This window comes from Amblyomma americanum, chromosome 3 (genome assembly GCF_052857255.1).
Source record: "Amblyomma americanum isolate KBUSLIRL-KWMA chromosome 3, ASM5285725v1, whole genome shotgun sequence".
NCBI lineage: Eukaryota > Metazoa > Arthropoda > Arachnida > Ixodida > Ixodidae > Amblyomma > Amblyomma americanum.
In genome coordinates this window covers 159,062,207-159,089,059 of record NC_135499.1, presented here as the reverse complement: position 1 = coordinate 159,089,059, position 26,853 = coordinate 159,062,207, and the positions used below count along the sequence as shown (strand labels likewise).

The window sequence follows — 26,853 nt, the reverse complement described above, 5'->3', positions numbered from 1 at the left end:
TTTATTTGTGTGCGTGCGTGCACGGTTGTCGACGCAGAACAGCTAGCAGCTCTGCTTGTCGCTTCGATATGCGTGCGGGCGCGCGTTGGGAAATCTTCCCCGGTGCAGTGTCTGCGTTCCAAGGCGCCGCGTGTATCTATCGCGCACTCGCTGGGTGCGGTGCGAAGAGGATGTTTCCGGAACGAGCTGCTCCGCCCTTTGCATAAGTGATCGGAAGTTTGCGACATGTGCGCGAACCCGTCATTGTCTATATCTGCGCGTAGAGGTGAGCCACCGTGAAACAGTTCACGAGGACGCGCGCATGTGGAAGGGACGACCGTGTCGCCGGTGTGAATTCGTTCGGCTGGCGATAGGGGCCCTTTCTTCAACTTCTCAGGGCGAAGGTGTTGCGGGCTTGGCGAGAGTGTGCCGACGAAGCGTGCCGATGTCTTCGCAATGCCTACAGTTCACGTCGTTTGCGCCGTCCATATAGAGTGGAAAGCCGTGCTCATATTGCGTTGCTTCGAAGTCGATTAATGCAATGTTCGCGCTCTGGGTTCGCGCTCGAACCCGGGACCACCGCCTGTCCGGGGCAGTCGCTCTGCCAATTGAGCTAACTTGGCCGGCGCCAGCAGATCAGGCGGTTGGACGAGAGCGAATTGGTCAACAGCTAGCCTTTTTCCACCTTGGGTGATTCCCTTTAACATTGCACCATTCCTTCTCCGAGCTCCCAAATTAATCTCGGAGCTACTGTTTTCTTGCGCCCCTCTGAGAAAGCGCCAATAGGGTCCTGACTCGTACCTCTCACCCTGCCACCCCCTCTTGGCAACAGCGCGAGTGGCGACTGGACGCGACGCACTGCCGCCGCTCCAACGGTCGCGTGCTTCCCGAGAGCCGCGGGTAACGTTGTTGGGCGAAGCGCAGTGGAACGGTCGCTCGTTGCGTCACCGCCGCCGAGTCGCCGGGGGCTGCTGTGTCGCGGCGGCGCGTGTAACCTACCCCCCCCCCCCCCTCTCTCTCTCGCTTTGGAACGCCGGGGCGAAACAATGGTGGGACACGGCCGCCCCCCCCTGCAGAGCGGAGCGCGCTCAAGACAGAGCAAAAAAAAAAACGGCAAAGGAAAAGCAAGAAAACAGGAAGGAAAGAAACGCGAAGTGACGGAGATACAAGAAACGGGCGTGCTCATTCCGCCGCTGTTGCTTTCGTGTGTGCGTTTGTGCGAGAGCTGCGTATGGGGCGCGGGCGTTGCTCGTGCCCGAGAGCGCACTGGGCACACGTACTGCAACGCCCGCCGACGGAAACTGGCTCGCGCGCGGCGCCTTCATACCGCATTTACGCATTCATTAGTGTGATCCGAATGTGCGGGTCCGCCGGCCTCGCTTCGTTGAATGGGAGATGCATTTAACGAACCTCATGCGAAAGTGAGCACAATTGACGCCAGCTCAATCGCGGATTTCTCTCTAGAATAAGTTGCGAAGGCTGGAGGTCGAGCGCCGTAGAGGTGCGAACGGAGGAGTGTATAGTAAACACGCTTTGGAACAAAGATCAGGGCGCCGCGGTGGCTCAGTGTTTAGGTTGCTCGGCTACTGAGTCGGAGTTTCAAGATTCGTGCCCGACCGCGGCGGCCGCGTTTTGATGTCAGTGTGCGTTAAAGATCCCCATGTGACCGAAATAATTCCGGAGGCCTCCACTACGGCACCACTTCCTCTTTTTTTTTCACTCCCAGCTTCCTCCCTTCCCTTACGTCGCGGTTCGGGTGCCCACCGAGATGCGAGACAATTAATTACTGCACCATTTTCGTTTAATCAAAAAGCAATTAAAAAAAAGAAGGATCAAGCAAAAATCGTGGGCTTGTGATTGCTCGAAGCGCATGCATGATCGGCCATGTTGTTTGTGCCTAGTGACATTTGTGTAAAAGCCTGCTTACAAAATTTCGCATTCAGGGTCCATTCCGTGCAGTTAAGGCGCGTACACAAGTTTACGATTGCAGGAATTTAGCTAATATTGCCCTTGAATAATGTATATCTTTGTATCCACCATTTGCGCAGCTGCTTTGGTGCAAGGTGGCAGGCTATACCCGCGTAAAGGCGGTAGGTGCGCAGCCGTCGTCGCGGGCCGTTGAGGCATATTCCGCCTCCTCGCGCGGGGCCCGTGACGGGAGTCGCGAGACGGAATACGCCCCGCGCACTCGCTCGTTGCGTGCTTCGTTGCGTCACCCGCGAGGGGAGGGGACAGGGCCTCTTCTCGGTCGCTACGCGTGACAGGGCGGCACTGCATGTGCGCGAAGCCAAGTGTTTCCAGTGTGCGCGTGTAGGGGCCTCGCTAGGCCCCGTTATTAAGGCTGTCTTCCTCTGTGTGTCCGTGTTTGCACGTGTACGCACACCTTCTCTGTGGGTTTGGAATGGGAACAGTGAAGTGCGTCTTTTTTTTTTTTTGCGCTCGCTGTGTTCGAAACGATAATTGTGGCGATGAACCAGTGAGTGGAGCCAGTGACACGTCAACGCTCTCCAGATTTGAACGTTTTGAATGCTCATGTTCGTCTTCATCTGGCGCGCTGACAGTACAGGGCCGCTAAATATGAAAGGGAACACGGGAGCGCGTGGCCTCAGGGCTTCGCGAAGCGCTGCCGCCGAGAGTCGGCGAGAATGAGTGGCACCAGGCGCATGCGCGGATAGAGCAGCCGGCCGTGCTTACTGCGCCTTTGCCGCCCGTTTTCGCTGGCTGTCGGCGGCAGCCCTTCGCGAAGTGCGGAGGCCACGCTAGCCACCCACGTGCTCCCGTGTTCCCTTTTATACTAAGCGACCCTGTACACGCAGACCAAGAGTCACTCCCTTCGTGGCTGGCGCTTGGTGCTCACCCTTGAAGGTTGACTCTGACACAAACGTGTATTAGGCATTGGAGAAGGCATTCCCAGTTTTCTTGCCAGCCACAGTATGCTTCGAGTGGCCTGTTGTCGGTTCTGTGACCGGAATTTCTTTGCGGACGAAAAATCGATCCCCGCGGGCTTTTTTTTTTTTCTCCCCAGAAAGAAGGGATCAATGTGATTAGCTACCGCCTCGCTAAATAATCCCCCACGATCCTGGCTAATCTCGCGTGATCGTCAGGCATTAAATTCTGTACTATGCGAACGAAGTTTTTTCCCTTAATGTGGTAGGAGCGCTTTAAGTACAAAGAAGTGGTGGTGCGCATTCGACGCGTGTTTTGTTCGATTTGCGCGCGCGTGCGAGGTCTGAACGGCGTTGCAGATTTATGGCGAGGCCTCCTGGAAGGCGTGCCATATAAGCGAGGCATTTCTTCGTAAAAGAAATCGGCCCGCCCGCCTGCTTAAGTTTTTCCTCGGAAAGTTGGTTGGTGGGTCGGGAAAGAGTGGGGTCAGCGCTTTGCCCACTGCCGGTACCCGTCTCTTAATGGCTTCCGCTAGTGGCTGATTTATAGGGCTAGTCGTCGGACGTCTCGTTCCCAGAGTACGCGTTGGCGCCTCGGCGCTTTAGCTGTTTCTTTTCACTGCGTTCCAGTTTCTGGTGATCGACTAAGAACGCGCGAAATCGCTCTGAATGGCCTCGCCTTGCAGATCAGTGTGCCGCCCGCTTGGATCAACGGTGCCATCGCGCGTTTGGCCCGCTAATGTATTGTACGAGCGTTGCGCGTTTCGCTCTCAAGTTGATCGCCTTCTGTCACTCTTCCGCATTCTCTACGTGAAGCCCGGTGGCGGCTTTCTCATTTGCCCTCCAGCAAACAAGTTCAGCCTGCACTGCCAGTGCATGCTTGGATTGCATGGTTTAGGTCCGATTAGCATCATGGTTTTGGTTTGCCCGTTTGGATTGTTCTCGGGTCGTCTTTGCCATGCTTCCCAAAGCTTACGGCTCGCTGCGGACACACGGTGCGGGTCGTGCCTCTTCGCAGCTGAGGCGAGCCCTGCTTGTGCGGCTGATTTTCAGCGGAAGCCAGTTCCGCACATCGCGGTGCACTCGGTCGATCCTAATTACGCGATGCGCTGTATAAGACATTCGCGACACCGCTGCATACAATACACCTGGGTAGCGTGAGAGCCAGGGCGCTCATTTGCGGAGGCTGACGCGTATAGTACCTGACGAGCTATATCCTCTTCGTGCTGCTTGCTCGCGATGGGCGCCCATGAATAAGCATGTGTGCGTGTGTGCGTGTGTCGGTGCTTAGCGGGATTATACCGTCCCTTCTCTTGGCACATCTCTCTCTCGAGGGTGCTTGCTTTGCGCACTCGTGTGCGGTCTGCCGGGGCGATGAATATGTAAGGGGCCGGAGCCATCGCGACTGAGCGCGCCTCGTTTCAGGGGGTCATATCTCGCGTCTTGCGAGAGCAGCGCGCGCTTAGCCGTAATGCACGTGCGCGCGCCCGTACTCTTCTTCCCTCGACGACGTAAGAGTTGTGGGGGGGGGGTCTTTCTTTCTATCTTTTTTTAGCGGTTTCTTTCTATCTCTTTGTTGCCTCTCAGCGTTAACGGGGCCTTTTTTCGTTGTGGCGGAGAGGCTCTTCCTGGTTTTTTCCGGCTGCCATATCGCCCGTCGCTGCTTGCTGGATACTCTGTAGCTCGGCCCGGCGGTCTTTTCAAAGAGTTGCCGACAGCCCAGAGATGAGAGCGGCCCGCGTGGTGGACGCCATAGGGTCAACGAGAGTAGGCACGTTCAGTGTGGATCTAGCGCGTGCGTTTCAGGAGGTTTGCTACAGTCGGATACAAGTCAAGAAAAAAGCGGCTTTTCCTGCCAAAGGACCCTCCTTTAGCCAAAGGCGTCGGGCGATGCTCACGAATCTGCCAGCGTTACAACGCAGGGAGTGGCAGATGAAAGGGTATAGTCGCCCCCCTTCATTGTCCGGGATAATCCCTTCCCTGCACTGCAGCCGCCGCGGTGGCTCAGTGGTTACGGCGCTCGCCTGCTGGCCCGAAAGACGCGGGTTCGATCCCGGCCGCGGCGGTCGAATTTCGATGGAGGCGAAATTCCAGAGGCCCGTGTACTGTGCGATGTCAGTGCACGTTAAAGAACCCCAGGCGGTCGAAATTTCCGGAGCCCTTCACTACGGCGTCCCTCATAGCCTGAGTCGCTTTGGGACGTTGAACCCCTACTAACTAACTTCCCTGCACTGCAACGCTAGTAGGTTCGTGAGAATCGGCCGGCGTCATTGCCTGGAGGAGGGTCTTCTGACAGGAAAGGTCGCTATTTTCTTGAGTTGTATCCTACTGTAGTAAGAGAAGAGGATGGCATTTTTGTATTTCTGCGCCGATCTCGAGCGCCTCGACATGGAGAGGGACAAGATGGCCGCTACAGTGCCCGTCGATAGCTTCATGCAGGGCTACAGTGGCGTATGTATCCTTTGGCGGAGACTGTGTGCGTACGCAGTGCACGCGTAATACACGTGGTTGTCGATCAGCAGCGGAGGCCACGGCGGCGCCGGCAGCAAATGGTTGCTGCCGTCATTAGTCTGCTTCGTGTGCAGGGCCGCTCGGGCCGCGACGTCGGCTCAGCGCTGGGAGTGTACGCGCCGCCACCGACGTTTTTATGTGCGCGAACGTAAAAAGGAGCTGTCGCCATCCGTGATCAGCTCACCAAGCCGACTGCGCGTTTGTGTGGTCGCTGTGCCTAATGGCGTTGCCGCTCCTTTATGTTCGAGCTACATATTTTGGCTTGCGAGGAGTTAATGCCTTCGTAAAAATGACGGTGACGCAAATTGTCAGCGTATGCGAACTGAATGGAGGTGCGCGGATAGGTGTCTCCGAACACCTGTCAACGCACCTGTCCTAACAAGAACTTAGGAACGTTATTGCAGGCTATTGTGTTGTGCTCGTGCAAAGACTGATGGGAGCGAAGCTAGGGAAAGCCTGGAGCGTGTCATTCGCCGTAGCTTTTTGCTTAAGACGAAATAGGGGCCGAGCACCGTTGCATTGTCGTTGGGCAATATACGCTGTCCCGCGGCGCCTCAGCCCCCCCCACCTTGCGCGCGGGCTTTGCTTACGGTTTCCTGAAAGCAGGAACCCTGAACCACAACGTGTAGTTCAGGGTCGCTTTTTTTCTTTCTACTTCGTATGAGTTCAGTTTCGCGACTTGCAGTGCAGAATGAGTGAAGAGATGACCGGTTTTGCGCCCTGAGAATAAAACGGATATTTTTATTTATTATCTTTTTTGCGGCGGTCCCACGCTCTTGCAATAAAAGCGACAATGCAGGATAGAGGAACCAAGCGGCCGGCTATTCAGTGGATCTCCTTTAGCCGCCTTGAAAAGGTCAAGTGCCGTAGAGCGCTTTAATGCGAGTAGGCTTAACCTTAAGGGACCACGTTCGTTTTGGTTCTGACTGTAATAGCGGCCAACTAAAAGGGGCAAGAACGCTCGGCGCGTTCGCCCGTAAAAGTTGCACTCGAGGGAAAGACGCCACGCGCCAAGGAAGCGCAAAGCTTTAAAAAACTTCACAGAGCCGGTGTGTCTCCGCTCCTGACGAGTTTAAGTGGTGGGATCGCTTCCACGTCCGGTTTTCTCATCCAACGGCCGCTGGCTTCAGGAAGACAAAGAAGGAAAAACAAAAGTAACTTGAAGGGAGTCACCAGCCGGTCGCGATAGCGCGTCCGATAGCGCGCTCGCCTTTTTATTGCCGCCTCCCTCGTATCTGCAGTGCGCGCCGGGTACCCAATGGATTCACGGCCCCCTCTTTGCATAGACGCCGTTGCTCTTTCTTTCAATAGAGATAGAAAGAGAGAGTGTGAAAGAAAGAAGGCGGGAGGGAGGGAGGTCGCTCTATCCGGGGCTGACGGGAGCAGCAGCAGGTGAGCGCCGGTGCGTCCACTTGCGATGCGGGGTCGGACGAAAGAGTGCGGCCGAAGGAGCAGCCGGTGCGGCAGCTGCGGACACCGGTTCCGAGAACACGGGAAGCGCAGCGTTTCCCCGAGCCCCGCTCGCTCGCCTTGCTTTGGTTCTTGCTCAATATACCCGCCCGCCTGGCTCCGCCGCAGTGCAGATGAGCCCGGCGGGAAAGCCGACCCGCGGCGCTGCGCTCTTTTTCTACGTCTCTCGCTTCCTTTTTTTTTTTGCTCGGAGGCTGGCTTTGACCTGCGCCGCGTGTTTGTCTGTGCGCGCGTGTGTGTGTGGCGTGGTGATCGAAGAAAAGCCGTGCGCGCCTGGCTTCTGCTCAGTTCTGCTCGCTGCAGGCTTCCTCCTTTTCCGCCCATTCTCCTGCCGACTCAGCGACGGTCTCGACGGGTCTTTTTGGGTGCTTCGCGTCCTGTCCGACCTCTCTTTGGCGCTGCTTGGCTGATAGTTCTCGGAGAAGGGTATAGCGGCAGCTGAAATGTAGCATCGTGAAACGGCTGTGCGGACAGAGCGTGTATGAATCGCTCTAAGAGAGAGGACAATAAATGATGGGAAGGGGGTTGACCAGGCTATCTAGACATTACGCGCACTTGGCTGCTGTATAGACGGGGTGAGTTGGGGATAAAGGGAGCGAGAACTGACCTAGGGAGAGAGAGGGAAAAAAATTTAGCCGGTAGTGCGTCATATTGGCGCGAAAAAAGATATATAAAACAAGAGCGTGCATGGCGCTTGTATAAGGTGTCGCCCAGATTCGTGCGTTCAAATATCGCAGTATCGTTCCGCGGGCTTCTGTGCTAGCGAAAGTTGAGGCCAGGGTCCTAAGATCCAGGCCCTGACGCGCGTCATTCGTTTCTCCGCCGAAGAAAGGGTGTAATGGTACGCTCGGGTTATTTCCGAGCCTCCTCGTTAGCTTTGTTTACAGCTCCCAGTGCTGCGCACCCTGCGCGCAGCTGGGCGGGAGCGTTCACCTCGCCGACTAAAAACAGCCGAATCGGGAAGAAAAGAGCCTTCGTTCCGAGACCCGCTGCTGCCAGGAGAGGCTCTCTCTCCCTGCGGGCGGGGGAGAGCGCAGATTTGCATCCCTCGAGACGAAAGCGAAAACTAGAGGGGCCGCACTCGGGAGAGAAGCCCCGTGTTGTTTCGGCGTTGGGCGAGGGTGTCGATTAGACCAACGGGGTTCCCCCGAGACTGCTTCGAGAAATAAACGGAGAAAAGGGGGGGGGGGGGGGGGGGGGGAGCTGCTTCCGCCGAGCGTCGTCGCGTGTTGTTTCTCGGTCCCTCTTTTGTGCGCTGGACGGCTGAGCAGAGGGCGAGAGGGGCGACGAACCGGTTTCCCACCTGGGCTCGTCCACTCCTCTCCAGTCTGGTTCCATCTTATCGCTGCGTTTACACACACACAGTGTGTACGCCCATGCATAAACACAAGGCGGCGGCGGCAGCCCCCGGGTCGCTGCTCACGCTCAGTGCTGCCGGTGAGCGGCCGACCTCTCCGGCCGGCCCGCGCTGGAGTCTGGGCCAGACAGGCCGAGGCGCATCACGACCGTTGCTGCTGCTGCTGAGACCGTCATGGGGGAGAAAGGGAAAAAGCGACGAGAGAAAGGGGGCCTAAGCGGCTTCTACTTCAGCCCTTTGGCTTTGCGGGTGTGGTGGTAATCCTAGCGAATGCAGAGGGAGGCGTTGTTTGCTGCTTGCGTGTTGTGGATGTCTTTTTCTACTGGCGCTCATTATGCTGACTAAGGGTAACGTCCCGTAATTCTGTTGATTGATGGATTTTTTTTTTACTTGCCAAAGCAGTACGCCGAAGCGGAGTGCTCTGAATTAATTTCGACCACCTGCGGTTAGCGCTCGGGCGTTTTTGTATTTGGCCTGTATGAATGCGCGGCCGGATTCGAACAGGCGACCCCGTGCTGGGAGGCGAAGCCACTGAGTCGCGCTTGGAAGTTTCCTAAGAACTCAGTCACCACTGCGAGAATGATGGCTGGGAGCTACGCACGGGTGGACATAGCAAAACAGGCGGTTTAAGAAATAAATTAAGGCCGACTGTTCCCTCGTGATGATGGAGCGATGCTGTTGTGGCTGATGTTTCGTTGTTGGCAGTGGCACCTGGCGGCAAGAGACGATCAAGGGCTAGTCCTTACGGCTACGCACACACTGGACACGTTCCATTCACTCACACAGCGAACCCTGACGCCTATATAGAGTGGGCAGCTGGGCATTGCCTGGTTGACCTTCCCGCCTTTCCTTTGTTCTCTCTCTCTCTGTCTCGTTCGCTTGTCATTCGCAATTTGCAAGCCACCCGGGGCGACCGCTGACGAAGTGGGGCAGCCAGAATTCGCACTATGCGAATCTGTCAGCCCTGGGGTCATGGGCTATCGCGCTGAGCTTTGCCATGCCTTGTCGCTCCTCGAGCCAGAGCAGATCTGCGCCAAGCTTTCACCCTGTTCGTCCTCGTTCGTCTGCCTCTGCAAGTCCTCGCTTCCGAAGTACATGTCTCGTCGTGACGACTCTTGCAAGGGAAAGCGAATCAAGGCAAAGAACCGAACGTTGTTGTAGTCGTATACATCTCGGCCGTTGTGTCTGTCCTCACTGCGAAGCGACGACAACCATCCGGGAACGAACGCCCCCTTTCGGTAGTAGCGGGGCAACTGGGAGCCCGCCCTTCAGGCACCCCTGAAGCCCCTGATGCCGCAAATGTTCCCTTGCATGCGGGCGAGTGAATCCCCGTAAGACTTTGGTCTCTTCCGAAGGTGTCTGCCCAGGCACTGGCGCAGACAGCGATGCGTGTCGCTGAGATATTAGCGGCTTTACGATCCACCATCCAAGGTCCACGGCGTTTCTTCGGCACGGAAAACCCCGTTATTATTATTATTATTATTATTATTATTATTGCTGCTGCATTTGCCCCCAGAGGCCCATTCATAGCCACCGTGGAAGAGGAGGAGGACACGTTCTCTAAAATTTTTGGTATTCCACTTTTCCCATCGTTCTTCGCCATTCGTTTGTCAACTGAGAGGATCATTTATCGACTGAGAGGAGCGGGTAAAACGGGACCAACTTCATGTGTTCTATTCCGTTCAGAGCGCTTTGCTTCGTTTACACCGCAGCGCGTTGCAGGGGACGACAGGTGTTCGATATTAAACCGGATGGAACCCGTCACGTCGTGTCCCGCGCTCTGTACTGCCTTGGGACGCGTACGTGTGTCGACGTATTTTCCCTCTTTCTCCGTAGTCCGTCGGTCGTTCACTTTCGTCGTGCACTGCCATGTTCGCGTTTCCTTTCCTTGCATCGTCGTTTCCCGCGTCGTACACGCATCTGACGGTCCCACGGTCTGTGCGGCTCAGCGTGTGCACTTGCGGATTGGTTTTGATGAGCCGCCTCGGAGATTTGCAGCGGTAGCCACGTCGTCCAGCCGTGCGGTTGCCGACGCCTATCACGTTTTCGTTCAGGTGAGGTTTGCCAGCAGTTGTGGAAACAAAAAATAATAACGCCATGATAGTGGACTGCGTTTATAGTTGGCTTACGGGGAGTGACGATTGCCGCGTATACCGCGTGGTCACCGCTTCGCTATCCAGGTTGGCAATGGCGAGTCTGTTTATCGTGCTCTTCAGCACGCGTCGAAGGTTATTCGCGGCGTTCCTTGGCGTAGTCTTCTTGCAGGCCTCCTTCGGTTCTTCGACCCTGGCTATGCGCTTCGATGCACCTGCAAAATAAGTCCGGAGGTTTGCTTTGTAGGCGCACTTACTTTCCACTTCATTGGCCATTTCTCTTTTTTTCGTAGGCGTTGTGTGCGCCGCGGTCATCCGGAGGGCCCGAACAGTCGCATATAATAAGACAGAAAAAAATGTTTTCCCTGTCTCGCTGTCCTGGTAGTGGATATAGGAAAAAAGAAAGTTGATTTAGGTCTGGTGGCAGTCTGGTCAGCTAAATCCCCTGCTGGTCTTTTACAAATGCACTCGCATTACTGAAGTCTGCGTTTGAAATACCCTCTTCCGCGTTTTTTTTTTCGTTTGCTTTCAGAAGCAAATTGCGTACCGGGTACGATATAGACCTCAAAATTTCAACCATTTGCCTCAGCACCGGATTCTTAATTGTGCGCAATATAGCCGAACGAATTTATAGCCAGAGCTAACAGTTACCAAAACTTACGTAGGATCCATGTATCAAGAAATGGCGGTCCGAATTGGCCAGAGTTCAGTGAAACAGATGCATTAACGAAAATCAATAGACATAACAGTCCGAAAGATATATTTAGAGGTAAAAGAAGATAAAAAATGTAACGCTTTTCTAAACATAATGGTGACATATGGCGACAGTTTTATTTCCCGCTTCTAGATGGCGCAGCCATTCGTGAGCACCTTAGGTGCCACGTTGGCAAGAGGCGAACGGGCATCCGACGCCCACAGCACCGGAAGATCCACAGACCACGTCAAAAAATGTGAAGAGTATAGCTCGACACCGAAACCCACCCGTATATTTCTATGAATAAAGTTACTACCACCACCAGCACCGGAAAAGCGGCTCAACAGTGCCCGATCATCTAGAGCGGCCCGAGGGCCTGTCGCCGTCCTGCTGATCCCTTCCCCACACTCACCTGATCCACTGAAGCGGCTCAAATAAAGTCCTTACCAACCAGCCAAGTGGCCATTGGGACTAGTTAGTCCCTTTTCGAAGCGGAGTTTCCCTGAACTAAGGAGTCTGCCCCCCTGATTCGTCTCAACATTAAAAAAAAAGACAGTAAAGTTTTCTCTCCCCCTGGCTCCAAGTGGTATGATCAAAGAGCTCCGTTTATAGCAGCAACTTTCTTCTCTAGCCCATGACGTGACAGCAGACAACGAAGGAGAGCCTGGAAGGCATGCACCTGTGTCCACCCTGAGCCCGGTGTTCAAAGAACAAGATGGTCGGCCACCTGCGAGGTTTCCGACCAACTTCGGGTCGCACCGTATGTCCGCGCCGAGTCAACACGCTCACGCAGCATGAGTTGCCGGAGCGCCTTTGCGCTGACGTCACGAGAGGAGCTGCTCGCTCGTTTGCTCGTTCACTCGGTCCCACACAGCTGCGCAGTCATCCCAACACCCGAGCGTATCCAGCGCCGTGTCGGATTTCGATGGCTCAGTCGTATGTCATCCGCTTGCTTTGACACGGTCGCACGATGACGCAGGCTTCTCACGAGTCAGGTGCTCTCTCTCTCATTTTTTTATTTTGCTCGTACTAAATTTTCTAATCCAGCCCGAAAGCTCGGCTGCCATTATGGTCGCGCCAGCTACCACGAGGCCCGCGTGTTTGCTGTGTCGTTTCCGTCGCAAATGAAGTCGTCTCGGGATAGAGCGTATCGAAAGCGTCAAGGTTGGCACGGGTCCACGAGCCCTTGGGAAGAGCGTCTCTCAAACGGAAGCGCTTCGCGGCACGGTGACGGTAGTCCGCAAGTGTTGATTCTACGCTCGAGCGCGCGGCGCCTGTTTGCTCTGTAAACTCCGCCGTTGTCCCTGCGAACAGTCAGCAGCAGCAGCAGCCGTTCGGCCCTTGTGCGCGTCTCGGAGCGATCGGGCGTCTTGCTCGCTTCGGCGGGTCGGCCCGCGCCCACGTTGACCTCGCTGCGGCCCGTGATGGACGCCGCCGAGTGGCCCAGCCCTCTCTCTCTCTGTCCACCTCTCTGTTTCACCGAACTTGATCATCGCTGACCCCCGGCTGCTTCTAGAAGGGTATAGCGCTGCTGGGTTGCTCACGCACACGCACGCGGTGTCCGGTAAAAAGTTATAGCGCCTTAACTTTTGGCTTAGGAGAGCAAGGCTTTCCGAGAACCGCGAGTTGTTGGGGGTGGTCTTCTGCCCAGCGTTTTCTCAAGGCTCTGCTCCGTGCTTTTTTAAAGGACGGATGAAACCTTCCCTCTCTTCTCGGCGCCAGACTTGGCCTAGTCTGTTCTCTCTCTCTTAAATAAAAAAAAAAGGGGGGGGGCACTAGGTAACGTGGACGAGAAATCGCTGAGGCGTCCAAGCCCTGCTATGGAGGTGAGCGCGGAGGCGTGAGCGGTGGCGGCAGACCCTCACGCGCCGTCGCCCACGCGTTGATGCCGCCACAGGAGAGGAGTGCGCGGCGGGCGGTTTTCTCGGTTAGTTGCCTCGCCCGTAGTGTTGTGTGTGCGCTGCGGCGGTGAGTGTGTTGCTACGCCACGGGGCGTTTATAGAATACGCACGCCCACGGTCGTTGTTGCCATTGAGAAGGCTGCCTCGCTTCTCCTGAGCACGCGCGCATGCGGGACCTGCGATCGAGGCGCCATGTGTATGGTCTGGCCGCACGAAGCGGTCCGCTGGAGCATGGCGCCCAGCGTCGCGACAGCTTGGCAGGGTCGCTGCTGCTGCGGTGCTCACGTCTTCCCCAACAACAGCTTGCACGGAGAAGTGCGCATGCTGCTTCGCTGGAGCGTGAGCCGGGGCACGTCTCTCCTACTTTTCCTGTGCCGAACAAAAGCGTCGCCGTAAACAATGTCGCCGCTGCTGCTACTGCTATCCCGAGGATAGATGGGTCGCCTTCTGTTGCAGCTTTGCTTTCTTTCAGCCCGGTTGTCGGCACCGGAATATTCACTTGGGCTGTGGGAGCGTCGTTGAATTCGGGATTCTACGCTCCGGTGCACGGACACACCCGCACGCGTATAGAAAAAAAAAAGGGGGGGGGGGCAGTTGTCTCGTTTTGTGCGAGTTAAATGCTTCTAGCGCGCGACTGTCCGAGTCATTACCGTGTCGCGTGAATTATTTGGCGCGTCACTCGCTGGCCGCTGTCAGCCCGTCGGGGAGTCCCGAGTTGGTTTGCGTCCCGCTCACGCAGTCAACCGCTTCTGGCCACGAAGCAAGCACCGTCTCGTTGAAGGCGAGAGAAAGCTTTTTGTCGAGGCCAGTAAGGCTTTCGTTCTGCGAGCCTAATAGCCGACTGTCCCCGAGGCACTGTCATCTCTGAGGTGTGCGCGTGACACATTTTAGCCCCGCTACTTGGCGCCTTTCGCATATCTGTGCGGTGCCAAGTGTCTGTGTATTCACCGGCTGCCAGCCAACGAGGGGCGCATAGAAGGACGCGCGAAAGAGGTGCGCCCGCGTGATTGGCAGCCCGGTGGGCGCAGGCCACTTGGTTGTTTATAGGGGCCACCGCGACCAGCACTCACGCATTCCTTCCTTGCTGGCGTATACCTCAAGTACACGTGGGCTCCCTCGACGTGTGGCTGGCACCAATGTACTCGTGGATAGAGCTGTGCTGTGGCCGCTGGATTTTTAGGTTAGAGAATCGATCACGTGAGCAAATTTCTTCTCTTCACCTCCCGCCGTTCAGCTGGACCATTTAAAACATGTCGCTAATCGCAGAATACGCATAATTTATTTAAGTTGTCTACAAAACCGGTTACAGCAACTTCTTTGTCAGCGCGCGACCTCTCAACACGACACCCAGCTCCGTTCTCTGTCTGTCGGCCCGAGTCCTTCCACGCCAGCTGTCCCTTGGCCGTCGCCCCCTCACGCAAGGAAGGAAACGGGTCCCGTCAGTCATCGTAAACCCGCGGCCGTTAGGCGTACTTTGCAGTCCTGCCGTGCGCTTGTGTGCGATAAACGTTTGTGAGTGTGGAGTTCGAACATTCACCTCGCGAAACCGTGACGTTGCATTCGACCTTAGGCCAACCTAATCAATATCAACCAGTTGTAAAGTACGACACTTTCTCTGAACCATCTTTGGTGCAAGTTCCGCGTGGCACGACGCTGCGCCATGATCCGGCTCGCTGGAGATAACGCCGTGGGTAATACGTTTTCGTGGCCGTGGACGCAGAACATCGCATACGTTATGCAGGGAAGCGGTGCACTCGGTATGCGAACTGCTCGCGCGAAGGCGTGCCCAGCATGGCGCTGCCTGGTGGCTTCACGCGCGTGCGCAGCCGTTGATGTCATTCGGGGAACATGTCGGGTGGTTCCGCTCGGCGGGACGCGTCAAGCCGTGTCATCTTGTCGTTTCAGCCACCTAGTCCTTGTCGCCTAGTACGGTACGTCGAATCTTCCGAGCACGTGGCATGCGCACGTACTGCTGCGGAGTAAAATGATGACTGTTTCCCCCCTAAGCGTCCTCCTTCTGAAGAAGTAGTTGCTTTCGGCGAACTCGGCGATGTTTTATCGCTCACAGCTTGAGTCGGAGGCGGTAGCACTCGAAGGGGGAGCGTTAATTCGCCAACGGCGGGTGTAGTCTTTGCCGGAGTAACGGGCTTTGCAACGTCCATGGAGTGTTCTAGGTTGACGCGGCTGCACTATACTGTTGAGATGGCAGTCCTGATCCCTGAGCCATCCATTGCATGGCAGCTCAGTTGCGGAAAATCGCCACTCAGCCAACAGCGCCTGTCTGATCTGTTTGACGCATCTGGTTAGGTTGGTCAAGTACGGGGCACGGCATAGCGTTCACGTTGCGTCAGTTAGTTTTTTTTTTGTATATCTTGTATATATGGGCCCGTCAGGCGAAGGACCTGTCCAGACCGAGTCTTGGTCGCGCAGCATGCGTGGGCTCGCACACACCGTGCACCCGAACGGCGGTGCTCCTTGTATGTCTGGCGGACCACCGTACAGCTCACGTCCTCGGCGCAGCAGCAACAGCAGCAGCGCATCAGGCAGCTCCGCTCGTACATAATCTGGCTCTCGTGACTGCTTCGCTCAAAGGCCCGGGCCGCCGCGCCACACTGCCAGGTCTCGTGTGCGTTCGCGTCATGTCCATCCGACGGGACAGCCCGCCGATGGCCGGAGAGGGCGCTGGCGGGCGTGCGCGCGCGTCAGACCGGCGGCGGTGGGGGGCTCAGCAGCTCTCTCAAAATCGGCTTCTCGGCTTCTTTTGCTTTCGTTCTTGGTTTGTGCCCCCCCCCCCTCCCCCCTCGTCGCAGGTCGGAGCCAGGCAACGCCTGCCGCTCCTGTAGAGAGCGGCGGTTGAAGCAGCCGCCGCCATGACAGCGCGGTCACGCGCGAGCGACGACAACGACACACGGGGCGCGCGAGGTGCCTGCGTTGCCCTGAGTTCCGTGCAGCACCGCTGGAAGCGTCTCTCCGGTGCAGCATGCATCGGCCCTGCGGCAGAGATAGGTTCCTATGCGATGGGCTGCTGCAGTGCCGCTGCTTTATGGTCTAGGTGCCTGTGTTCGGCGTGCTTTCTCGCGATAGCACCTAGAGTTGTTCGTTTGTTCCATTCGAGTTGCCCCGGCGCAGCTTTCGGCTCGCGAGCTATTCCTGAATGCGCTCGGTGTATTATCGTAACTACCCGTGTTGGGCGGCAGTTTTCAAGCCCGTGTACTGCTTTAAACGCTGTTCTTGTTTTCACGCGTTCGTGATTAGCGACTACGGCGTCTTTTCTTATCGTCGTTGTTTTTCAGGCGCACGCTCACTATAGCAATGTACCGCACGGTTGCGCATGCTAAGTACGGCAGTTTGCGCGCGGAACAAAGCGCGTTGAGAAGCCCAGGCCATTCGGAGAGCTTGCATGTTTGTTTCGGATTGGTGGCTAGGTGTGTTGTGCAGAAATTTGTTCCGCCATCGCGATGAGTAATTTAAGGGGAGCAGCTATCCCAACCCTACATATTCTGCCTTCTTAGCGAACAACCCCGTTCGATCAGCTTCGAAGACCAGAGGCGTGCATTTTCTCTTGCGCCTCCAACATCACGTAATGCGACGCGAATAAAGTATCGTAATAAACGAGTGAGGCCGCCCGCTCCCGACGCCAACATCTCGTAGCCAACGTCCATATATCCCCGCATCCCCGCCAGGTGGCTGGACAACCTTGAGTCGCCGCCTTCCAAAATTTGGTGGCAGCCAAGCGGGGGCACGAGCCTCCGCATAGCTTTGGGCGCTGAGATAATTGGATGGCGCGTCTATGGAGTCGCGGAAGTTCCGACGAGGCGGCCTTATTCCTCGGCCGCGGTGCACCGTACTGCGGTGAGACGAAGCCGCGCCCATCGCGCGCGGCTTCGCTCCTGTCTGGAGCTCGCGCCGTGCACGTTTCACCCGCGCCGTCGGTAGCCGTGCTCTCTCCCCCTTTCCCCCGCGTTTCGTGACCGGGCAACACCCTCTAAATACTTTCTTCAGGCCTCTCCAGGCCCTCCTTTCCACACGCGCTACGTCACGCCAAGTGTCCGGTCAGGCTGCTCACCAAGCGCGGCTCCGCTCCGCTCGGTTGTCTCCCTCGATGTGCTCGCGCTTGCCCGGGCAAGCACAGACACGAACGCAGTCTTGCAGTGAGCGTCTAGCTGCTGCTTGAGTCTTTCAGCCTGGCGTTGGGTGCATTTCCGTTCGCTCCTCGCACGGCTGTGTCTGTTTCGTGTGGCCGTTTCTTGTGTGGCGTGCGTACCTGTGCTAGCGCACGAATGGGAAACTGATTGCCTGCCGTGTAGCGAGTGCAACTTCGTGAAACATGGGCCGGTGCTGTGTTCCCGGGTGCCGCGGGAACTACCAGAATGGTCCCAAAGTACGTGTTTATTGCTTCCCAAGAGACGAAGTACGAAGAAAAGCCTGGTTGCGAGCCATTCCACGGAAGGATTTCACACCTACAGAGCATTCGAGGGTAAGACTCTGAAATATTGCTTAATAGGCGCTGGTAATTATCTTAGTTGTGAGCTGTCGCTCCCGGAAAGGCATGCTGTCTTTGTAGGCAATGATATCACTTCTTACACTTATGTATGAATTGTCCAGGAAGCATTTAGTTCTGTGGATGTGCATAAGGCTTGTGTAAAAGCTGTGTAAATATGTAAAAGCTGTTCACTATTCAGACTCTTTTTACTTAGTGTTTTAGGCAATGGAGAGTCATGGCGAATGGCCTTGCTTCATTTTCTCGTGCAGGTGTGTGAACTGCACTTCCACGCAGGCGACTTCATTACGACGTTGTCACACCAAGATGAACTGACAGGGAAAATAATAGAGGTGAAGCGTGACAGGCTACAGTTGAAGATTGATGCTGCGCCTTCTGTTTTTCCAAACTGCCCAAAATACTTGTCCTCAACGCCTGGACGGAGTGAATCGCCAGAGACGAAAAAAGCAAGAAGGGAAAACGCTGCTTTGCAGGAGGCTATGAGGAAGTCACTTCAGTCTAATGAGCTTGAACAGAAAAGAAACAAAGTTTCATCTTACGAGGAGTTCAAATCTAAGTTGCCTGGAATCTGCAACACGAAATTCTGGACCGTTTCTGTCGATGAGCAGTGCGTTAGGTTCCTTCTCATCGAGAATGATCCTTCACCTAATGTGAAATGCGCCTTGGTAGTTCTCCCTGATCTGTCACTTTCTGTTTTCTTGAATGGAGTGAAGCTTCTGTCGCTTCCTTCAGGCAGGATTCTGCCAGCTCAAGTATGCGACACCTCCAGCCTGTCCTTGCTGCTAGAAGAACTCGAGATAGGCTTGCATAATATACCTGAGGTGACGAAAGAGTCGAAACATACTAAAGTATTGCAGTTTGTCGGTTCACTGCTTGCAGACCTCATTGAGGACAGTGATACGACGAAAGAACAGTCTTCTTTGCTGAAATTTCTGGTTGAGCAGATAGAGCTTCTCCTCGCGAAACAGCATGTGTATAGCGCAGAGCTGCTGGTATTCGCCAGTATTTTGAATTCAATTTCTCCTCACGCATATCACTTCACAAGAGCTGCATCAAGAATCATTCTGCCCCACCCTTCCACACTGCGCCGTGTTTGCTCAAATTACAAAGCTGACCCTCTTGTGGAGCAAAATCAACCGCACTGTCTCTCCTACATCCGAGAACGAGTCAAATCAATGAAAGACCACGAGAAGACAGTGACCCTGATGATCGATGAGATCCACATAAAACCATACTTCGACTACAAAGGGGGCACAATAGTAGGATCGTCGGTTCATTCAACGGAACCAGCAACAACAGCCCATGTGTTCATGGTACAATCACTCCTTTCTGCAAACAAGGACGTCATTCACATATTACCTGTGAGCAAACTGAGCGCAGAAATTTTGCACGAGCATGCTAAGAACATAATCATTAATGTTGAGAAAATGGGGCTCAAAATTATCGCTGTGATAACGGACAACAATGCTCTGAACCGCAAGATGATGTCGTTATTTGCTACAAGTCCTCAGGTGAGCATTGTCTATCCCCATCCAGCCGATAACGCTCGCCCTCTTTTCTACGTGGTCGATCCTGTGCATCTCTTGAAGTGCATTAGGAACAATTGGATTAACCAGAAAAACCCTGGAACATGCCTCTATTTCCCTGAAATGGACTTGAGTGGAGCAATGCCCGAAGGGCCTCCTCGTATGAAAGCTGCTTCTTTCGCAGCTGTGCGGCAGCTTTATTCTTCAGAGAAGACGTCGCTTGTGAAGGCTGCTTACAGACTGAACGCAAAAGCCGTGAATCCAACCTCAATGGAGCGGCAAAATGTAAAGCTCGCTCTCGACGTCATTAATCAGTTTGTTTCAAATGCCCTCAGGACACATGGTTCCGCGTTCAAGATTCCTCAAGCTGAGTCGACTGCTCTTTTCATTGACGTTATCCTCACATGGTGGCAAATAGTCAATGTTAAGACCCCTTGCAAAGGCCAGAGGCTAAGGGACAGCATGCAAGACCCTGTAAGGTCTGTTGATGACACACAGTTAGCTTTCCTGAGCGGCGTTGTGGACTGGTTGGACGCTTGGGCAAGAATAAACATCACCAGTGGCTCGCTGACGAAAGAGACTCACAGTGCTTTGCGACTGACATGCTATTCTCTGGTAGAACTCTCGCGCTACTGCTTAGAAGAACTTCACTTCAAGTACGTACTGCTGGGCAAATTTCAGACGGATGCGCTAGAAGACCGGTTCGGCCGTTACCGCCAGCTGGCAGGATCACAGTACCACATTTCCGTGCGTCAGCTCTACGAATGTGAGAAGAAGCTTCGTCTTCAAAAACTTTTGACATTTCCACGCGAGGAAACAGAGTTTGAAGACGTAAGTGAGGATCTTGTCCCATGCAACTTTTCTGTGGCTGTCAGCGACGACGATATTACACACGCCCACTCTGACATGGATGCTATTGTCTACATTGCAGGATACGCTGCTCATGCTGCTTTAAAGAAGCTTTCATGTTCTGCTTGCTTCAGCACATTGGTGATTGAAAATCGAGAGATCGAAGCGGAAAATACTGCCATGATAGCTAACCTGTCGAGAGGAGGGCTGAAGTTTCCCCAGCCATGCACAGTTCACATGGTACTGATGACTAAACTAGTTGCAGAGAAGTTGTCTTTTGGAGCAACCGCGGAAGATTTTCTCTCCTGTAGAAATCAACGTGGTGTCGTGATTTCACAGACGATTTCCCTCCTGGACGAACACGACATTGAGACATGTGAAAATGGCCACACTGCACAAACTCTCCTGCGCTTGGTAGTACGCGTTGCAACCAACGTTGTTCTAAACAACTTTTGCAAACTAAGAAATGATGCCATACAAGACAATGCGCAGCAGAAGGCCGCAGCCCGGAAAGCAGCAACGCTTAAGAAGAAGTAAGTTTTATTCCCAAGCAATAAAAATGCTTTGCGCACACTTCATTGCTGGTGTCTCGTCGTTTTTTATTGTAAGGGTCAGATTAGCTGTACAAATACTCAACAGCGCAACATTATTGTGAGTGTCATTATTGCTGTGTGTGAAAGCTTTAAGCAAAACACAATACAGAATAAAACTAACACAATGCGCAGTAGACGGTGTTTTTTTTTTCAATGTTCACGAACTTCTACTTTAACAACTAGATATACGCATGTGCGGTCTGTGCGGATGGATTTTACCGCACGGCAGACATCATGTACGTGATAGAACCTAATAATTAGATGATTAATTGAAATTAACTAATCAATTTTTTATTATAATGACCAATAATGCGAAATTGGCGGCCGTATGCTAAATTGTTTATTATAAAAAACTGTATTAGCAGCTCGAACTTTCTTGACAATAAGGTGTTCTGCAATAAAAAAAATATATAAAGCAGATAAAATGATAGCCTAAGGCGCGCACAAACTAGCGAATTTCTTTTCTGCAGCAACGACAAAAATGAAAATGAAGGAATCACTTATAAGGCAGCTACGTACGGCAGTACCCGAATAGTGCAGACGGGCGCGGCGCGCTGAAATCGCGGAGCGCGGGGCCTGCACGGTCCCTTGGCGTGACGTCACGCGGCCGGTGGAGAGGCCTTAGCATTGAGAGGGTGTTGGACCGGGGCCCTCGGAGGAAGAGGAGGAGGAGGGTGCAGCTCCGCGGCGGCACAGTCCTTGGTGGTGCACGGCACGGCTGTCCGGTCGCGTTGCGTTTATGCACGACCGGGGGGGCTTGGACATGCCGCTGCTGCGGCGGTGACGCGGCGCAGGTCCTGCTGCAGCAACGGACCGGTCCGTCTGTCTGAGGACCGCTCCTGTTCTTCTTCTGACGTGTCTTAATTCCGGTCCAGCGGCTGTCTGGGACGGCCAGCTTAAAACATTCCCCTCTCTACCTCCCCCCGAGCTGGCATTGTGAATACTCCCGAGCGAGTCGCCGACCGCTGACGTGTCGAACTTATTGCGGTGTCCGGGAGCGTGCTCATACGTTAAGGCAAAATTTCGGAGGGCATTCGCCGCTCGGCTCGCTAGTAGTACCTCCGCTCTGCGCGCGATTTGGCCCGGCTTGCTCTCGGCCGTGCTTCTGTTCTTACCGAATACGTATTCGTAAGTTTGAACCGTGTGAGTAATATTGCCGACAGATTCATCTCGCTTCGTGCCACCAGATGTCAGGCGCATCGAGAAATCTTACTCGCTGACGGACATCATTTATCTTTTTGTTTGTGTCAGTAATATTGCCGACAGATTCATCTCGCTCCGTGCCACCAGATGTCAGGCGCAACGAGAAATCTTACTCGCTGAGGGACGTCATTTATCTTTTTGTTTTCAGATAGAACAAATCGCTGTCTGGTCGCTCACATACGGCAGTTGCCAAGTTTAATGGCGAAGCAAATTTGCCGGTAGCAAAGCCACCGGCCACCCTTCGCCCGCATTCTGAAAGAAAAACAATTCGGGGGAAAAAGCTGTGCCCGGAGCCTCTCGATTCCGTAAAATTGCGCGGTGAAGGCGGCGGAGCGAGCTCCCCCGCAAAGCAGAGCTTAGTCGCCCAGGAAGATACGCGAGGTCTATTTTTTTCCTCATTCCTTCCGGGCTGGGCGCCATCGGCAGCCGGACTCGGTCCGCCAGTGCCCGTGCACCCCGCGCTTAACAGCTCGTTACTTTTCCCGTGCGAAAGATCACGTGGGAATTGCTCGCCGTGTTCGGCGGATAATAGCCGGCATTGCTCGTCGATACGCGCAGTCGGGGATTAGCGGTCACCGCGCGGCTGGCGTTGGGATCCGAACCTTCCCTCCCGACCCCGACGCAGAGCTCGGGAACGAGGGTAGAACGAGAGAGAAAAGAAAAGAAAAAAAAAAAACTCGGCGAAGTGTGGACGCATGTGGCTCCTGCATACCAGCTGCGCATGCAGTGTGTACCGCGGGGCCACGGCTTCGATGCGATTCGGCGCCGCCCGTCGATGCATGACGGGCGGTCCCAGCGGGGACACGTGCGTACCAGCAGCAGCAGCAGCAGCATCTCTCTCCCCCGTTGGCGCGACCCGTGGGTGTGCTTCCGTGTGATGCGTCGCTGGGTCGCTGCTCTGCAGCTTCTGCCGCCGGCATGCCGCACTGAGCGGCGCGGTGTCGCCGGTGCTTGTCGTCCGTTTCCCGCGGTTCAGAGAACCCGCCAATACATGGCCGGCTCCTGTCGCCCTCTTTAGTTCCCGGCTCCGGGAACTGCCCACCACCTTGGTGTCTCTGGACGAAGGGCTCTCGGAAGCCACGCTGAGTGCGCGCGCTTTTTAAGCCCCGGGGGAACTGCAGGAGAAACAAGCGCGCGCCGGTGGACTGCGACGGGCAAGCGCCGCTGCGCGCGCCTTGTCGATGACCGCTAATGACCCCTCCCCGAACTCTTTCCTCCCTCCCTCCTTCCTGGCGGGAGTCTGCACTCGTTCAGGCCGAAAACGTGGTCGGTCGGCCAGGAATTGGCTCCTCCGTCGAACTCGGTCGGTCGCCGGCGAAATGTCGTCCCTTATCAGCTTACCCGCTGCGCCGCCTTGGCTGCCGTATAGCCGCCGCTGTCTGTGGCGTTCTGGGGCTTTTTATCGACCCGGAGGAGACTGCACCCGTGGTTTTCCTCGTGTGTGAATTTCGTTTCCGTGTTTGGTCGGTACGAATTTCCTTCAGAGGCGACGACCTCTGTAATCGAAGAGCGGCCGTTATCGATATCTTTCGGCTCTGCGCTTGTTCTATGACGCCGTTTTCTGTCCGTTTGATCGACCTGTCCGACTCGACTGTGGTCGTAGACGGTTGCCCTCCACCCCGCCTCGTTCTGTTAATCTATTTTTTTTTCCCGCAAGGTTGCGTCTGCTTGCTATGCTGTATGTCTGTTTGTCACCGAGTGTTACGCGGTAGCTCGTGATCGAGCGAGGCCGCGACCGACACCTCCATTGAGAGAGTCACGCGATTCTATCCTGCGCACAGGAGACGCGTAAATGCGCGGTTGACCGCGGACACGAGACCTTGAGGAATGGAGCGACGGTTGCTGGGCACGTTTCCCACTGGGGACAGGTCCGCAAGCAGCCCGCTATATACTCGTCCACGCGCACCAGCTCTGAAGGCCACTCGCTGGTTGTTGCCAGGGAAGAGTGCAAGTTAAAAGGTCTTACTGGAAGTCCAGCCTCGCGTATAGAGTCAACCGAAGGAGGGGGGGGGGGGGATTTTTCTGGCACCGGTAAGACGTCGAGGTGACGCTGCCAGCAGCGACTGGACGTGGGTGCAGGCGAGTAGCGGGAGTCCTGGAGGGCATTTAAATGTCCGGCACGTTTGACCCGTAGCTGGAGGCGGTACACAACTCTGCTCAGCGGGGACATCCTGCCGTTAGTTTACGAGACACGTACGCGCATCCTTCGCATTTGAGGTGAAGGTTCCTTGCCTCGTAAAAGCACTGGCCATCATCGCACCTTGAGTGTGTACATGAGGCCCATAGGTGCGTCGTGTGGGGGCCTTAAAGGGGCTCTGAAATACCTTCCGAGGTGAAGACATCAACTCGCTCAATCGCTGCATTGTGCTGCCATGAACACCTGAGCCAAATAATACACTTCTACACGCAGAAGAGGACCCACAATCACGCGCGAAAGTTGGCGAGCCCTTCCCGGCGACTTTTTCATGCTCGCACCCTCCTCCGTTCTCCTCATCTATGTATACATGTTGAGAGGTGGCTACTGATCAGATTCTTTCAGACGTCAGGAAGCTACCATGGCCGCGGCCAATAAGCCGCGTAGCTCCGGCGGGTCAGGAAGCTCTCTCCCGGAGGAGGGACCGGCGGAAAAGCGCCGACCTTCTAGCATGCAAAAAGTGACGAGAGGGAAAGGCGCGAAGACGCTGAAATTCAAATTTTGACTATAGATAACTCTTTTTCTACAAAGCGCATTAAAAAAATTCTTCCCGGACACTATTCGTGAAGCGGCATGCTTTAAAATCCCAGGCATGCCGTAACTTTATTAGAGCCCCTTGCAGAGCCTCTTTAAGTACGCACTCGTTGGTACGGAAATTGAGAACAAGAATGGCGAGAACTGCCGGATCATGCCAACAGTCTCGTCTTCTTTTGTTAATCGCTCTTGTCAGCGCGGAGTGATGTTTGTCGTTCCGTGACCGAGACCTTTTTGCACGTTCATAAGCGGTGACGGTTTCAAGACGGGACCATGGGGCCAATTACAACAAGCGCGCAGTAAGAGTAGCCAGAATGTACCACCCTGAGACGGGTCATCCGTCCAACGGGAAACGTATTGTGTTATTGAGGCGCAGTGGTGCACTCTGAATGCCGCGTCCGTCCACTGTGCTGCGGGACTTGGGCAGGAAGTGCCAATTAGCAGTGGGCGGGCGCAGGTAAGCGCTTGCCAGTACGCCCTCTGGTGTAGGCGCCTGGCGGAGGACTTTGTTGCGCGCATTGTTGACCCGACGTTGCGTCTCTTGTGCTGACGACCTCTGGTTCTTCTCGCGTTGTCTGTGCAGGGCCGATGGGCTGCGCCGTGAGGCAGGAGAGCATCGTCGTCCGGGCCGTCCGCCGCTAAGGCCCCCGCGATGGGGAGGCCCGTGGTGACCCCCCCCTGGCGGCACCTCCCGGCAACAGCAGCAGCAGCCTCCGCCGCGGTGGCCCACGCGGCTGCTCGGTGCCCTGCCGGCGCTAGGACTCGTGCTGCTGCTGCAGCCAGCGCACGCCGCCTGGCAGGACGCCCTGGTCGCCAAGAAGACCGTCGCCCAGCTTCGTGAGTGGCATCCCCCGTGGCTTCCTTGCTTGTTTTTGTGTTCGATGGCCAACGCACCATCCCGTCCGTCCTGAACGAGCCTCTTGTTGCGCAGCTGACGTCGCGTTTTTACGGTTGGCAGCCCAGGCTGCTCAGTATCGGGCTCCATTTCTCTTGCGGTGAGGCCTGCTTTGGGGGCCGTCGTTACTATAGAACAAACCTAAAGAAACTCGTGAATGAATGGAGTGCCACAATGTACGCTGGCGACATTCGTCGCCGAAGCCTCTGGAAGCGGAAGGGGGTTGGGAGGGTTACCGTCACATCTATCTGGAACGCAGGCAGCACATCACGGTCCACACGGGGAGCGCTTGACTGTTCTTGCGCTTTGCTTGGACAGTGTGGTGCAGCGCTTCAGTTGCTTACATAATGTGCTGATTATCAGATTAGTAGTTTTATGTCACGGCACAGGTGAGTGGCTGCGGTAATGAGATGAGGAGTAACATGGCCTTCCCAAATTCAAAATTTTCATTCCTGTGGCTCGTATAGCCTCAAGATTCACGATAAATTCAAAGAAAACGAGCACCACGGACTAGAGGACAGACTCGTGTTCATGAAATCGTAGCAGAGATGCAGAAGAGTGAATATAGTGCTGCGAACAGAACAGATATCGGATTATAGGGCAACAGAAACGATTCCCACGGGGTGGCAAACATATCTGGGACGACGTCAGAGGGTCAGGTCGGGAGATTGAGGTTAGGATACTTGCTGGGAATAGGTTGACCGCGACTGGCGCAGGACGGGGCAGGTCTGATATAGTTGGGAGATGCCTTTATATTGCATTGGACGTAAGTAACTTCACGTGCAATTATGACGACGATAGTGAGGGATGTGAGATCATCCCATCATCGGTGTTCGTTGCGCACTGTTTCTAGCGTCCCTGTTGTAGCATATGTGTATGTGCAGCCTTTAGCAACACCTTGGCAACATATAATGTCGTGATTTTACAGTCGCTGCGTTACTCTGAGCCAGTTGAAAGCGGTCGTGTCAGCGCTGTCCAGGCCTGCTCTTCTGTTCCGCGATACGGTCGCAGGCCTTCGCAGCCATACACGCGTCAAGCTGGAATCAGCGGCGCTCCCCGCGCACATACGGTAGCTATATCTCCCGGCGTCCTCTTTACCGCCGGCGCAGCCACTACTGCGCGGCGCCGCTAAAAGCCCTTCGTCGCCGCCTGACAAGTGCTGCTACCGTGAAATGCAGGCGCGGCGAGCCGGCTGGAACAGCCTCGTTGTCCCTGACTCGCCTCATTTGGGCGCGCCCACCTGCGCCAAGCCGGTGCATTTGGACGACGCCTGCACCCCGCTGTGATATGAGCGGGACTGTCAGTCACCCCCGAGCTACGCGTTAACGGTGTTTTTTCGAGCTGCATGCGCCCCATTTGAATAAACGCGACAAGCGGCACGTTATTCGAAACCTGCTCCCGGAACGCCTCTTTTGTTGTTGTTTATTTCTTCCTCCTTTCGGTAGCACGCGCCGCTTGCCTCCGCGAGAGCTGCTGCCGCTGCCAAGATCACGTTTTTCAGGTAGAAGCGCACACTGCGATCGCGAAGTGCCGCGCGTACTGCTCGCCTGTTCCATATGGAACCTTGTTGGAAGTGCGCGCATACAGTGAAAAGTAGCAGCCTCGCGAATATATCCGCGCGGCGAGGGGCCGCGCAGAGCGTCGGTGCATTAGAACAGGTTCTGTAAA

At 55.1% G+C, this 26,853-nt stretch overlaps 1 protein-coding gene across 3 annotated transcripts in view; it reads left to right on the top strand.

Moving 5' to 3' along the window:
- The window catches only part of Sema1a (semaphorin 1a), a 133,386-nt gene that overhangs the window by 26,967 nt on the left and 79,566 nt on the right, over positions 1-26,853 (top strand). For all 3 annotated transcript variants that reach the window (XM_077658546.1, XM_077658544.1, XM_077658545.1), the window contains exon 2: positions 24,874-25,127. The gene's annotated coding sequence lies outside the window, so the exon portion shown is untranslated. The remainder of the gene's footprint in view (positions 1-24,873; positions 25,128-26,853) is intronic.